The following is a 15928-nucleotide window of genomic DNA, read 5'->3' on the forward strand; positions in this document are numbered from 1 at the left end:
GATGTAAATCCAATATTCACCCTCCAATTAGCGGCTCACGTCTCCATCCACTGCCGATGGGAATATCCTGCTATTTACAGCCACATACACACAGACCGCGTTCGTGAATGAGCTGTTTACACTTTGTAAACATTGTGATTTCACTGAGACCGCCTCAGCCGTGTAGTATTGTGTAAAATTTCAGGAGGGTGAGGATAAAAGTTCCACCTAAAGCGGTGCACTTAGGTAAGAACGTGGTGAGTTTGAAATGCATTATGTCTATTTTTGAAAGCGTTCTTTCTTTGCAACACTTGTTTCACCACTGACTGAAATCTTTGCACAGTGCTGTTTGTCTGCATTCAGCACAGTTTCAAAGCTCCGGGAACAACGGTGACCTGGGAAGGTTCTGCAATTAAGCATGTATATTGCAACAAGCAGGCACATGGACACAGATTCTAATATTTGTCAATGCAAATTGATAATAAGTCGATCTGGTGGCAGTAACTCAACATAATTTGCAGACATGATCAATATGAGCTGCAGAAGTTCAAACCGAGCGTGAGAATGGAGAAGAACAGTGATGATGGGTGACGGCAGAATGGTTCATCCCAACACTGCAGAAACCGCTGATCTACTACAATCTTCACAACCATCTCTGGAGTTTACAAAGCAGGGTTCAAAGAAGAGAAAGCATCTAGTGAGCTGCAATCCTCTGTGGAAAACGCATTGTTGATTCCAGAGTTTAGAGGAGAATGACCAGGCTGGTTTGAAATCAGAGAAAAGTGACTGAAATAACCACTGATCATAACAAAGTTATGCTGAAGACCATCTGTGAATAAGAAACTGAGCTAAAGTTCACACAGCATCACCAAAACTGGACAATACAAGCTTGGGGGAAAATGTTCCCTGGTCTGACGAGATCTGAACTTAACAGTAGGGTCAAACGAACTAAATGAAAGCACCGATCCACCCTGCCCTGCAGTAAGGGTGGATCAGGCTGCTGCGGGTGGTGTAATGGTGTGAGGGGACATGTTCATGGCACCATTTGGGCCCCTTAGTATCAACTGTTACTGGCCATGACCATCTATGACCACTATGTGCCATCGTCTGATGGGTTCTTCCAGCAGTAACACACCATGTCCAAAATGTTTAAATCGTCTCACATGAAGCTCACTGAACCCCAAAAGCCAGATACCAATCCAATACAGCACATTCGGAATATTGTGAAGTCTCTAAGTATTTACAGCACCTTTCTGAATCCATGACTGAGGTACTGATGGCAAAAAGAGGCCCTGCCACACACTAAGGTGTAGCTGCTAGTTACTACTGAATGAAAATATAAATTTTAAAAAGAAAAACATGGGAAGTTTGCATTTAACGTGTAAATTTCTAAATGAAATGTCACTGTTGTCTCCACAAGGGAGCAATGTAGAGAGAAAGGTAAAAATTGTGGTTGTGGAGCTACAAAGGTGCAAGGACGAAAAGCAGCAACATTGGTAGAGATGCAAATAAAACAGACTGTTTTTGGTCAAGGCTCAGAGAGAAGCTCAGCACATGAAACTTTTTGATAGATAAAATCATAAATATATCATTCCCATCACTGCAAAACGAAAATACAGAAGAGAATAAACAATGAGTCCCTGAACATCGAAAAGCTTCAAAATAAAATGTGGAAATTGTTGTTGATCACATCACGAAGCTGACAGCTCATTTTAACACTACCTGTAGTTCGATATCAGGAATGAGATGTAAGTAAAACCCTCCCACTCAGCAGGACAGCCAGCATGAAGCTGTGAACCGCACCGTCAGTCAATCACACTCACACACACACCGTCAGTGGAGGCCTCGCACACCGTCACACACATTACACTATAGATAGTCTCCGTGTCGCTCACACATGCCATATGCTGTCATTGACAGAGTACATCCGACTGCTGCCAGTTACAAAAATGCACACACGCACACACACACGCGCGCGCGCGCACACACACACTCAGACATCTGATGATTACCCATCAACCAAATTAAATCTGCAGCGCCAGTAAACAAGTGCGGGGAGGAGGAGGAGGAGGAGGACGAGGAGTGCTGGATGGAGGAGATGTTTTTGAAGAGGCAGAAAACACTGAAGTGAGAAAAATACTCCAAACGGGAGGAAGGAGTGAAGCACTGGAGCACAGGGGTGAAGGAAAGGATGGACATTATGTTAGAAAGAGAGAAACCAAGGAGAAAGCTTCAAAAGAGTGCCGCCTGCCCCTCCTCCCTCCTTCAAAGTGTTTGAAGCTGACAAGAGGACAGTGTTTACTCCTGCATTCAGGCTGCGGCCCACCGGCCTTCATCTTTCTGGACACAGCACAAAGCGCCAGGTGTACGAGGAGCAGGCAGCACCTTCACAGGCCGAGTGTCTGTGGGGAGAGCAACTACGGCCCCATTGCACAGTCAAACATTTCACCATTCATTTTGACAACAGAAAACCTGCATAATTAGGATTAATTAAAAGCTAATTTGGTCTCACAGTGGACAGCACAGTGTCTTGATCTGATGGCCGACAGTGGATACAAAAAAGCAGCTGCAAGTATTTCACAGAAAGAAAAAGTATCGGCCAAATATGTTCAGTAGATAACTGAGCTAGACGTCTCATGACTAACTCTGCCTCACAGCAAGATTTTCCAGGTCCGGTTAGGGGCAATCCTAGTTTGAAAGTTATTCATGTGTGGGCATGGGTTTTCCAGAAGTGATGCAGTTTCCTCCCTCAATGAAAAATGAAAGATGACTTTGAGAGCTACCGAGGTGTGTGACCTGCGATGGACTGGTTGAACACAACCTTCCTAAACTAACAAATGTGATCAACACTGAAGACGGCAGACTGCATGTTCTGCTACAAGGTGCTGCTGTGTGTCCGAATACATGCATCCATGCAAATAACAGTATCAAACATTAAAGTGTGTTTAAACTCTGTGTGGCGAAGGTCCACTCATTCTGGTCTACGGAAAAAATGTCTCCACATGTGATCCAGATGAAGGTCTGTAAATGTATATTTTATTGGAGAAGAGTTGTTAAATTCATAAGAGTGAACAGCAAAAACACTTCGTTCTGCACATGTAAGTGGTTCATCAACAAGTGTCTCTCACAACTGTAGTGAGCATCATGTGCAACACTCAGAATTTCAGAAAAGTTTAATTCTGACTGTCTTCATGGAAATGGAGGCAGAGCATTTTGCAAAAGTTACACCTTGGGAGATGTTCTCAAAAAGCTCAGGGTTTGTGGGAATTAAAGTATGAATAAGCAGAGTTGGATTTTTTTCAATTCAAAATGTCATATTTTTGCTCTGTTAATGTTTTGTTACAGTAGAATCAGGGAAGACAACACAAAACACAAAAAACCCTGAATGTTATTGTGACTACAGGTTTACTTCCACGTGCTGAACTTAATGACACAGTGGAAACTAAAAATAAATAACCCTGATGAATAAATAATCGATGTTGAAACTTGTCTGTGACGCTTTGAGTCAACGTTGAGGTAATCGCTGCCTCTGCTAAGAGGTGAAGTTTGGTGTGTTTTCATAGTTTAACAGAATTAAAGGAAAATTACTGGCTCACGGGGCGGCTCCAAATTTCATTTTCCACTCCCATTAACATTTGGAGATAGGGCATTTGGCCTCCTAATGGCACATGTTGGAAAATAACAGAGACGCAAAGAAAAGAGTTCCCTCCACACAGTCCAATAACCGATAATTCTCTCAAGCACTGCAAATGCAACAATAACTTAATTTCCACATTTTTGTAATTCATCAAAATTAGATTCCAAATTGTTTTTTTTTCCTTTATGCTACAAATATTCCAAGATGTAAAGGTTGACTGCTAAAAAGAAAAAAAATGACACAATTTATAACCAGCTAACATATGCAACATCAGAGATATTAGCTATTTTTGTTTAATCCATTATGAGCAAATCCAGGTGATCGCCCCGTCAGTCTCTTCCACACCAGTTGCTGGTCACTGAGCCACATGTCCGACCTGCCATAAACGAACCAATAGCAACCACACCGTAAGCAGCATTAGCAATCCAGACGAAGAAAATAGTCTCAACGGCCAGTTGTGATATTTGCACAGCCACAGTCTCAAGAGGAGAAAGCAGCAGAACTTCATTTAACACAGCTCAGTAAACATGCAGCGGGATACACCGAGTTTGTGAACAGCGCTCTGCGCACGCGATTTTCTAGCAGCTTTTGTAACGTAGCCATATATTCATCACGGACGTTTCACACCCGCCCTGAACCTCTCAAGTATCATGCAAATGAAAACCTAGTATCCTAAAGCTTACATGAAAATTCCTCATTCTTACAACATATTCAAACTACCAATGCAGCATAATTTCAAGTGAAATTCATTGCTGATTTGCACGCTGTCTTGCATTCATGCATTTTCTAACCAGTCAAAGGTTGTTCCAGCACTGATATTGCCACTTGACAAAACACAAAAGATTTTGTTGTTAATACAAAAACTTGATATTCCAAAGCACAGGTACCAGCAGGCCACAGCTGTGTGTTTTGACATCACTGCAGAAGTTTTGAAAACACACATTTAGATGTGGCTGGTGATGGAGATCTGCATACCAGGGTAGAGTAATTGGCTAACAAAGGTGGAGGTTCACACTCCTAGGTTGCCATTTAGTCCCTACACAGCGTTGAATGTGCAGTGAGCATAACTTCATCACAGGACGGGGGAATTCATGAATTAATCTCTTTCTCAACTTGCCAGGTGGAAAGACATTAATCCCTGGTGCCTGAGCAAGGCTTGTACATGAATTTCTCAAAGGGCCCACAGCGAAAAGGAGGTGTGCCTGAGGAGCGAGAATTGAGACGTTCACACTTGCAGGCTTAGGATGAGTGTGTGCAGCTGTGCATGGTGTCACCTGTGGCCTGAGAGCGAGTCCCAGTCTGGGGAGTAGCTTATCACCCTGTTCCAGGCGGCCTGGGCCACCTTTTACCAAAACTACCGCTCTGGAACAACTCAATTATGTCTCGCACACACACACGCACGCACGCACACACACCAAGAACAGCTGGAGGATCTTAATGCCGTCTCAGGCACGTTGTCATAAAGACACAGAAATAATCCCATCCGGCATAATCTGCCTCTTGACAGAGACGCATAAATGAAGACTGTGAGCAAGCAGGACAAGCTGTGCATGTGAAGAGTCTGCCATCGGAGAGCATTTTAGCTGTCACAGAGGGACTTCATACTGAAGCCGAGATGCAAAATCCAGACAGGGTTTCAGAAAGCGCGCGAGAAAAGAAAACAAACAGAACAAGAGAGACGATACAGACAGGGAACAGTGCGGCCTCTCCTCACTCTGAGCTATTAGCATTGAACTGAAGTGAATATTAGATTAGAAAAGTAGAGAAAGTCCCTTCTGGAAACCACAGGAGGGAGTTTATTGAGAAATGTGAGCAGCCTTAAATCGATTTTTTTTAAATTTCAAATGGGGTCTCTCTAGTGTGTGGGCAGCACATGTTTGAAGGGCTTTGATTTGCATGTATTGAAACATCAAATTGTAAGTAGGAGCGAGCTAAAAATAGACCACGCAGTCCCAGAGCTATTGTTGTGTGGGGGATAATGCTAGGCTATGTAGGGTCTGTAAGCCAAGCAGTTATTACTTGGGTTATACATAAAAGCTGCAGTTAGTTGGCAGACCATTACTGGGCTGAATACACCTATGAATAAATAACAGCGAGGCCTGGACAAGGGCAAAGGGTCAGTCAAATTTTAAAAAAAAAAGTTTAAGATGTCAAAAAAATATGGGGCAATGTACAAAATCAGACTTAGTTGCATCTCCAGCAGCCTCTTGACATGTTTTCACACACTAAAATCACTAAATTATCTGAGGGGTGTTCCTTTGGCAGTTTTGGGTGAAGACTTCTTTAATTCTACTCATCTATCTTTATGCAGCACTTTGTGTCAGCGGTGACTGTTTTTAGACAAACACCTAACAGCCTAAAGTGGTATCAGGAAAACAGTAAAAGGCCAACAATAAAACCCAAGCAAATTCTGAAGCTACAGTTTAAAAGCCAAAAAACAGAAATGGGTTTGAAGATTACTTTTAAAAATGGACAGTGAGGAGGCTTGTCTGGTATACAGTGGTAGTTCATTCCACAATTTAGGAGCTGCAACAGAAAAACCCCTGTCCAAACACAGCCTCCTTTCAGAGCTCAGTACCTACAGGAGCAGTTGTTCATCTGACAGGAGAGACCGAGCATGAGCATAAGGGTGAAGCAGCTCAGACAGGGAAGGTAGGGTGAGACCATTCAAAGATTTCAAAACAAACTTTTGAATGGTCAAAACAGGGCAATTTTTTTTTTAAAGGAATCAAAACTTTCATGCTTTATCTTCAAATTTGTCCCATGTTTTGTATGTTTTTTTTTTTTGTGTGTGTCAAGTTCAAATAGGTTTAATCACTTTAAACTTTCCAAATAAAATAAAAAGAAAAACACTGCTTAATTTAGCAGAGTTTACACAGTTTGTATTAAGCAGTTTAAAATGCAAAGAGGCATTAAAGGACACTCCAGGACCAGAATGCTCTGCTGCGTCTGTGCCTTGTTTGCATCCTCCTCGCTGCACAGCGAAACACATGCAATAAGGCGCGTACACATTTAGCACTGGCAACTTCACCCAGAGTCAGCCTGAGTTAGTGCTGAGCATGACCCAATGAGTCGCTCTGTGCCACATGGAAGACCACAGCGGGGCGTTGCTCTGTGTTGATTTAACCCACAAGACAGCTGGACCGTGCAGCTCGGAGCTCGCCTACTCCTGCAGACGCTGAAGTGTGTCAATGGGACAAGCTTTAGTCTGGCAAGTCAGCAAAGGCACTCATACCAGCCATCTCCCTTGGTTTCACACATACACACACACACACACACATACGCAGAGTCAACATGATCTGATAAACAGCCGATGTGGGGAAGGGATAAAAGTTCTTAATGCTAAGTGGCGAAAACCCATCTCAGGATCTGAGCAGCCAGGTCCAGATGCTTTTACAACATTCACAGTGGGCATATGCACCAAAGCAAAGTAGTAACCTAATTTAAAGACATAAATATACCATGATGTCAGATAGCGGCTATTGCGCCATTCTAGATGAACTTACGACTGATCTGGCACAGACGCTCCTGTCAATGTTTCACCCCATTAGCAATCATGAGTACGTCAAAGCAATATTGCAGGGCTGGGCAATACAAAGAACTCCAACGCTCCAAAATTCAAGTAAAGGCCCGGAGGCATTCTTAACACACGGTAAACACCCAAACTCTTAAAACGAATATGGGTAGGCAAACACAGAGGCTTACCAATGGTTGCATACCTGGAGGTGAGACGTGACCTACTCTCAGTGCGTTGAATGAGCCTCCTTTACGAGTCAGTTTGTCAAAGGAGGAACTTGAAAAAAAGGCCTGTGGAGGGAGATGTGAGCGTACATGCTTGCATAAACACACAGCCTTCATACAGGCCGAGCTGTGTGCAGTGCAAAGGTTTCTCAAACACAGGGTTGTGCCAGAGGGAGCACGAGGGACCACAGAGCCTGAAAAACTGGCTGAACAAAAGTGAAAAAGGGAAGAAGCTCCAACAAGTTTTTGCACAACAGGTTCTACTGAAGATGTGATTTTGTTTAGTGCTGATGAGAACCCATTGTAAAGCTACAATAAACAGTCCCAACAAGCTATGACCTCAGTCAATATATGCAACTTCAGGATGAATCTCCACGATAACCTGTGATAGAGCACACACCTCTACCGAGTGCTGAACCCCACTCTGCAAGCACAACAGCAGCCTGCTGCAAACGAGAACTCCACTGATCTGCAGAATTTCTTAATTATGGTTTTCAAGAACAGATCCTGCACACCTTTCCCTGCTCCTGCACACCTCAGTCAAATGAGTCCTTGACAAGTTATTCAAAAGCTGAATATGTGGGAAGTCATCAAAAGCATGGAAAGCTTGAATACTCACAGAAATGTACCGAGAAACAATGTGCCAGTGCATAGGTGTAAAGTCCTGTGTGCGCTCTGTGTCTACATGCTAAATGAGAAAAATAATGAGCCTTTCATTCTTTTCAAATAAGTTTAAACAAGGAGATGTCAAAGACGTGCAGAACAGTGGCTCTCCAGGACCAGTACAGCGTACTCGTGTGCTGAAAGATACCTCAACACAACTGAAGAGGTTAGACAAATTTATCTTACTTACAAGAGGCGATAACAAAGGTGCTGGAGTGTACAGGGTTGTGCCTTGCTGACCTTAAACAAAACTGAATACTGTTAACTGCTCACTGAAATGTTAAAGCCGATGCTGCTGAAAGACACAAGCGAGGAACACCTGAGACTCTGCTGCAGTGTTGCTTCTTTGCTGCCCTTTGTAACAGTTTCAGTACAACTCTTGGAGCAGCGCACCATAATATTTACACTAGCCAGGCAGCAGTGGCTGCACCTATCCTCTTGTCCCAGGTTAAACACTCCATCAGCTTGACAAGCCTGGGAATCCATGCCAACACACACACGCACACACACACACAGGTTAGTAGATGGTCAAGGTCTCGCTGGCATGGCATACTGTTTGCTAAAATAGTGTTCGTGTGCTCACTTTTCCTTTAGCTGCATAGTGTTAAGCGAGCCTGTCTTCTTCATCACTGTTGATGTAGGGATGAGTGATCATGGAGGAAGTAAGAGGCGTGGAAACAGGGGGGCCTGAAGGAGGCATATACAGGAGCTCCTCTGTTCTGCAGAGTGAAACTGTAGCCTGGCCTTGTCACAGACAATGATGGACAAACAGCGTGCATAGCTCCGGTATGTGCTACTGATAAACAAAAAGAGCAGGTTTTGAGGCCCCTGCAGACTGGACAATTTTATAAATCTAATAAGACATTTTCCTGGTAAACTCACATCTCTACGTACATCGCCATTACCATCAGGAGATAAATAAATGAAGCTAACTCCACAAATCTGGCTGTAGTAGTAGCAAACAGGGGAAAGTTTGATATCAACGCCTTCTTAAAATAGGTAATTTTTCTGATTTTTCCAGGAAACACAAACAACTGAACCATTTGTTGAATATATGATATAATTATAATGGGACGGAGTGGTGTGATCTGTTTAACTGAGGATGAAAACAATTTTACCAGAGCTGGTCAGCATCATGAGGGGATGATTTAGGCAAAGAAAAAATGTAATTAATTAATTAATTAATTAATAAAAAATCATTTCTATATAAAAATGAGATAATTGCTTTGAGAGGGTGATGATATATGCGTAAGAAAGCAAACTTATAAATGGACGTTAGATGGTTTGAATCCCATTTGCAAGTGCCTTTGCACAGGAAGGGAACTCGGCATAAAACTTGCAAAAACAAAAAATCCAGATCATATGATCTACTGCTGCAACTCTGTAAGGGAAAAAGCTAGATTGCAGACAAACAAAGTAGAAAGCGAAAGTGGACAGGGTCCAACCTTTCACTTCCAGAGGAATCTGCAAATCATACTGCTAGCGTTGATCGCTGCAAAATGTTCTGCTGCATTTAAACTGGTTGCAACAAACTGTCGCTTGCAGCTGCAGCCAGACAGAGATTTGGCCAGATAGCAATCATGAACTCAGGTTGTCTTTGGTCACAGGACCATGATAATGACCTTCTGTCAACATACAAAATGAGACACTGTTTTAAGCCTCAACAAGTGATAGCATCACAATTGATCATCTTTTGTCCTGGACAGGTCAAAATTACCCCGTATACCCATGTTTTCAGATGGCATCACCAAAAAAGAGAGTAGTTTATCACGGTTTATCTGGGACTGCATTGGCTGAGTGTCCCTCAACATTTCTCTTCACCTCTGCTCCAAAAGAGCAAAGATACTTGAGAGAAGGGGTAAAAAAAAAAAAAAAAAAAAAAAACAGGACTGGAAGCATTTGCAGGCCAAAGTCAGGATCCAGGAAAACAGATTGAACTGCATTTGGCTCTATCTTGATGCAGGTACAACCAAACCATTAAAAAACTGGACCTGATACAGGCTTGAATGAGAGAAAGCCAACTGACGGCTGGCAATTACTGCCAATGTATCCTCAACAGTAGCACAGATCATTTGAAAAGAACGAAAGGCGGGCAGATATGTATGTTTCACCTCGAGCTTTTCACGAATGTTTGCAACTGTGTCGGTGGCAAAAGCAAGTCAAGGCCTGAGGTGATTGACTCCAGAGGAGAGAGTAACTGAAGAAATGCCTGTGTGACAGAAAACTGCTGCAATTAGTTACACAAGTATGAGGTGAGCTATTATGGCCAGCTTTCACACCAAATGCTGCACAGTTGTTCCATACTCATAGCATAATTATTGATTTATTCTAATTTGCAAACTAAAAAAAAATAGTGACAAAATACTTACTCCTATGGTAGTAAAAAGTTGTTTTTAATCCTTCCTGCAATGCAAAATAAAAGGGCACAAGCAATGCGGTGATTGTGGACTTTTGAACATTCTCACAATATTATTTTATGCTTTTACTATCAGTGCTTTTATATATTCAACTTTAGCACTTCTGTGAGACTGCCTTTTCATCACATTTGCGGAGAGACAGCTGCACAGCTGATGAAGCCAGCCCACTCTAACGGAGCAGCCACACAAGGTCAAACATGTTTATGTTTTCACACACAAATCCGTCTGAATTGCAAACCAACCCACAGGCTACAAAATAAGAGAATACCCACATTAATATTCATTAGAAATTACACCAGCTGAAGAAAATAAATAGAAATATATGCACAATTGGCAAGCATGTTGCAGAATAATTGGCAAAGCCATCTCACACGAGGATCTGAGTGTGAATGAGGCACATTGAAGCGTTTGCCTGTTTTAGCCCCTCGCAGATGAGAGGAGCTGCAGATGAGCCCGTGCTTCACCTCTCAACACGGCCGGCATCATAGCCGGTCTGTTATTCTTTCACATGCAAACCAGAAAACCTCATCTATTATCCGGTGAAGACAGAGACACAAAACAGCCAGCGAACCTTTCAGTAAGTAAACCCTACAGCATTTTCATTTAGCGATCCCAGAGTATAATGACAACCAACACAACTCCCACACCTTACAGATCTAGATTGGCTGGCAATTGCCATGCCACAGATACAGCTGGTATTCTCCTCAGAATATTTTTTTGAAATGACTAGAAAAGTCCTCTTACATATCAACGTAAACAGAAGCAACGACCACCAAACAATGATTTGATGAGAAACTTGTTTAGATCTGATACGACCTTCTTGTGTTCCCACTCAAGGTAAGTTTATGACTGAGATATTTCTTTTTAACAGTGTAATAAAAGTATACGTTTTTACGATTATGGCCAGTCGTTAAATAATGATTAAAAACCCCACTATTATTATAGTTTGCAAATGTCTCAACAACGTATTTACCTGATAAAAAAGCAACAAATGAGATAGTTAAACTTGCCAGCAATTATCTAATAAGAGTTAACTACTACCAGTCTGAGTTGATCTCAGCTTTTAAAATTTGTTTGATTCTTTTCCATGATGTTGAACTGTGATAATTAGTTTAAGAAAAAAAACGCTGAAAGCTCGTCCGATTACTCCATCACCTTGAGATCAATACACAAGGCCCTTTTCATTGTTCTGTTTTAAAAGACATGTCAATCGTAGCCTTGAAACTGTTCATTTTATCAAAATATGAGTCAGCAGAATGTCAGTGAATGATAAAAGGGTTACTGCACAGCCCTGGAAAAGGCTAATGCTCAGTGTTGAAAATCAGATTACATTGCTATTATACTCAGGACATTTGAATGGGTTACTTTTTACTTTCACATCATTCGTCTTCGTATTAAAAGCTTGACGTTTAGCTGAAGCTTAGAAAAAAGTTTAGTCGTCCAACAGCATGGCCATTATTGTGAGGTGAGCCAGCAAAGAGTCCACCAGAAACCACTTTATGCACAGTGGAGAAACAGACATACATCACTTAAAGGTTTGTCACTTTATGATCAATACTGCAGCATGTCACCGGGTCCTATCCCAACAACACAAACCCGACAATGTCAAGAACAGAGAGAGGAAGAGAGAGAGAGAGAGAGAGAGAGACACTACTTCACCATGTGACTGATATAAGCACAGAAATCAAGCATACACTGCACACAAACACCGGTTAAGCAAGAGCAGGACCAACTGCAGAAACGACCCACGTCCACCGGTGTGCAAATCACAGACACACAAACAAAACGCACGGAGAAGAAACAACAAGGAGAGGACACAAATCCAGCTCAGTACTGCAACGCTCACCACTTCGGTTCTGACTACGCAGTCAGGTAGACGAACCAATCAGCCAGCAAAGCCCTCGGTCAACCCGACAGGCAGGCAGGACCCGGCGTGGATCGTGTTGTGCTGGTCTAGTGCTTTCTGCGCTGCAACGCACAGCAGCTCAACACACCTGACAGCGCCGACCGCGGCCTCGTCAGGAGAGCAACACCCGCAGCGCAAATCCAAACTGGATTTAAGACACGGTCACGGGAACTCCCCGAAATGCCCATGGACATCCTGGTAACCATGGAAACCACCCACCTCCTCAGAGTGTGACATCACAGGCGGCGCATATGATGACCCTGACGAGGCCGCCAAACGCTCACCTGAACGGCTGTCAACGAGCTGAAGAGGGCCACAGGTGGAGAGGATGATGCTGAGGATGATTGAGGGGAAGCAAGAGAGGGACGAGGACTAAGAATAGATCCTCCAACCCTCAACGAAAGACAGAAAGGAAATAGGCATGAGTGAGGAGGAGGAGGAGGAGGAGGAAGAGGAGGAGTGAGACTCTTGTATTTCAGTCTCTCCTGCTAGTCACCGGAACCAAAAGCCATATGTGAGCACTGAGCAGAGCGTGCACACATACACACACACACACACAGTGCAACAAGCAAGTGAGGGAGGGTGGGAGGCAAAGGCAGATGGAGGCAGATAGAGGAAGACGGACAGATAAATCAAGAATGAAAGGGGAGCGCTGGCAACAGCCACTCACAGGATTGCTGGTTGTAACCTACATAACCCTGATGTAAGCTGTTGCTGACCGGATGCTATGCGCTGAAATGCACGGATCACAACAACCTAGATTCACGCCGAAGTGCAGCACATCCACTGAACAGACAGTCCGGTGTCATGATCAGGCTGAAATCTACAGTAGCAGATGACCATATGGCACATTTAACCACTGCAGCCAGGAAGGCAGTTGGGAACTGAGTGAGTTTCTGTGTCACATTACAGTGTGTGTGTGTTAGTGTTACAGAAAGAGCAGTGTGATGCATTCTAAATAGACTCAGGCTAAGTTTCCTTTCTTTTCCTTTCTGCAAATGAGCCTGAATCCTGAGAGTTTGCGAACAATTCCCAACAGCTCCGGTGTTTCCCCTCAGAAGCAGACTCGTGCAACAGCGGCAACGAAGGAGGAGGATAATCAGTAGTTCCTAACTACACGCCAGGAAGCCCGCTGACACTGGCAGCAGCTTTTCCCATTACACCGGAGAAGTTGCAGGCTGTGCGGCAGCGGGCAGCAGCCCCTCCTGGCCCGGCCACCGGGCCCGGTCCCGTCCCAGGGCTGGAGCCGCTGCTCGGTTCAACAGCTGTGTCCAGCTGCGCTACAAGGGAGACACTGTGCGCTTTGTTCCCCACAGGAGGAGGGAGGGGAGCGAAGGAGCGCAAAGCCGTCTCCCTGTGTGCACGTAGTGTGACTCCCACAGAAAAGCACAAGGTTACCGGTGTGTCTCCCCCGGCCATCCCGTTTATTTCCCACCGCTGAGAGCTCTCTCAAAACAAACGGCCACACACGCACGCTCTCGCACACACACACACGGCGGCAGCAGCAGCAGCAGCAGCAGGAGGAGATGGGAGCAGCGGGACTGGGTGGCACAGCCAAACAGGATGTGTGGAAAATTTGAAATGCGCTGAGCCAACGCTGTCCAAGCCGACACACTCACGCTCCGAACGAGACCCGGAAACATCCACATGTCCACTCGTCTCGCGCTCAATAACGCCAATAAAGACTCGTCTTAAAAAAAAAAAAAAAAATCATTAGAAAAATGAAAACGATGAGGTGGGAGCTGTGTTAGCTTCATCAAAACAAAACGCCGACAGATGCGGAGCCCCGTGTGCAGGAAGCAGAGCGCCGGGTTAATCACGGCGCACTCGGGAAACAAAAAGAGAAACAGAGCAGGAGCGTGGCTTTCACCGGAGGGCGAACCGCACGTCCAGGACACGATCCCCCCCGGTACTTACTCAGATGAACCGGGTGGGCTCGGTCCACTGGAGGGTCGCACCGGTCGGTCTTCCGGCTGCGTGTCGGGCGGGATCTGCGCTATGAGGACTGGAGAGCCGTGAGCCGAGCGTAAACCGTGGCTTGCGTCACTTCACCAGGATGCCACTATTGCGCGCAGCTATGCAGCCATCTTGCTGAGGAGTGCCCCCACGAGCTCACCAATCACTGCTGGACCCGAGCAGCTGGCCTGACCCCGCACTGACACGCACCCAGCCACTCAGCGGACACACGCACACCTTGTCTCAGGTGTGTGGGTTTCTTCTGGATGTGCAAATTGAACCCCCCTCACCCCCCCTTTTTTTATATATATGTAATCTTCCTTTTCTGTTCATTTTGGCCCCATATCAATTACAATTGCACTTGGCCAGTGTTTTTCCTTTTCTTTTTCCTTTTTTTTTTTTTTTTTTTTACAAATATATAACTAAGATATGTATCTATTTAAATACAAGAAAACATTTTTAAATTTAAATGGTGTGGACTTCAAAAATGCAGATTAAAAGGAATGAAACTCGTTACAAATTGCGGGTGTCCTCAGTAAAGACTGACTACATCTCATCGCGTAAATTGTAATCAGTTTTGAGCAAGATTACATATTTTGAGATATATTCTCATAGGAGTGCAAGTACCCAAAATACTACTAAATTACGGTATTGTCAGTGCTGTAAATTAGTATATTTTGGCATTGCAGCAATCTTTTGGTGTAAATTGTAGCTAAGTATGAGTAAGATCACATACTTGGTATGCTGTTGAGTTATGGCAATGTGAGTATGTCTGATTCTATGTCTTTTGGGCAAGTGACACAGGGTTTGGAAAGATCTGTAAATAAAAATGTTTTGCTCTCTTGCTTTAAAGACATGTATAAACTGATATCATAAACCAAAATAAAATTAAAATCAGTTGTGCAGTTTGAAATTAAATATGGAAAAAATAGACTTTTCCCTTGTATACACTTGTGTGTTAAATTCACATTTCTTAAAAACAAAATATTTAAATGTGATACAATTTTATAGAAATGTATATTCAAATAAATGTTTTCATATGAAACCTTTTGCAAATGTGTTCTTTAACCATACTTCAAGTAGGTTTAAAATAAGAATTGACTCATGTGATTTATTTCACTATTGCAACTTTGTACCAATAAATTAGAGGTTTTATTCATAAAATTGTCCAACCATGAAAAGGACCTGAGATAATGACATGCAGATGTGTTAAAGTAATATTTGTACTGTTGCTTTGTCAAAAAAATTACTGAACTACAGAAGACAAAAGTTAAAACAGACACATTTTTTTTGTGCATGCTATTCTCTATACTGTGCCTTAAGTGTGTCTGAAATTTAGATTCTTCAGCATCAATATCTATACATGACAGCTATAGCTACTTCTTAATGCAGTGAAACAAGCTCCACGCCTCACAGTTCCTTTATCACTCAAGTTTTGTATTATGCTCTTTCTGAAAATCGCCTACTAGTCAGGCATGACTTTTATTCATACCAGCAAATTTCTTCTTGATATGAGAATTTCCTCACCCACTGCTTTATTTTTTTATCAGTAATTGTGCGTGGTAAGGATGTTCCAATTGATAATCTCTCAGGTTGACTCCAGTGATTTGTTGTGTGTCTGCTTGTTTG

At 43.3% G+C, this 15928-nt stretch overlaps 1 protein-coding gene across 3 annotated transcripts in view; it reads right to left on the reverse strand.

Annotated features, from left to right (window-relative positions):
• LOC115381413 (uncharacterized protein C1orf21 homolog) overlaps nt 1-14465 on the reverse strand; it is a 37185-nt gene extending 22720 nt beyond the window's left edge. The window contains exon 1 of one of the 3 annotated variants that reach the window (XM_030082757.1): nt 14261-14465. The gene's annotated coding sequence lies outside the window, so the exon portion shown is untranslated. Of the gene's footprint in view, nt 1-8210; nt 8325-14195 lie in introns of those variants that run through there. The other 2 variants (XM_030082758.1, XM_030082759.1) reach the window with 2 other exon arrangements.
• Between the last annotated feature and the right edge of the window lie 1463 nt (nt 14466-15928).

This window comes from Salarias fasciatus, chromosome 23 (genome assembly GCF_902148845.1).
Source record: "Salarias fasciatus chromosome 23, fSalaFa1.1, whole genome shotgun sequence".
In the NCBI taxonomy this organism is placed as follows: Eukaryota; Metazoa; Chordata; class Actinopteri; order Blenniiformes; family Blenniidae; genus Salarias; species Salarias fasciatus.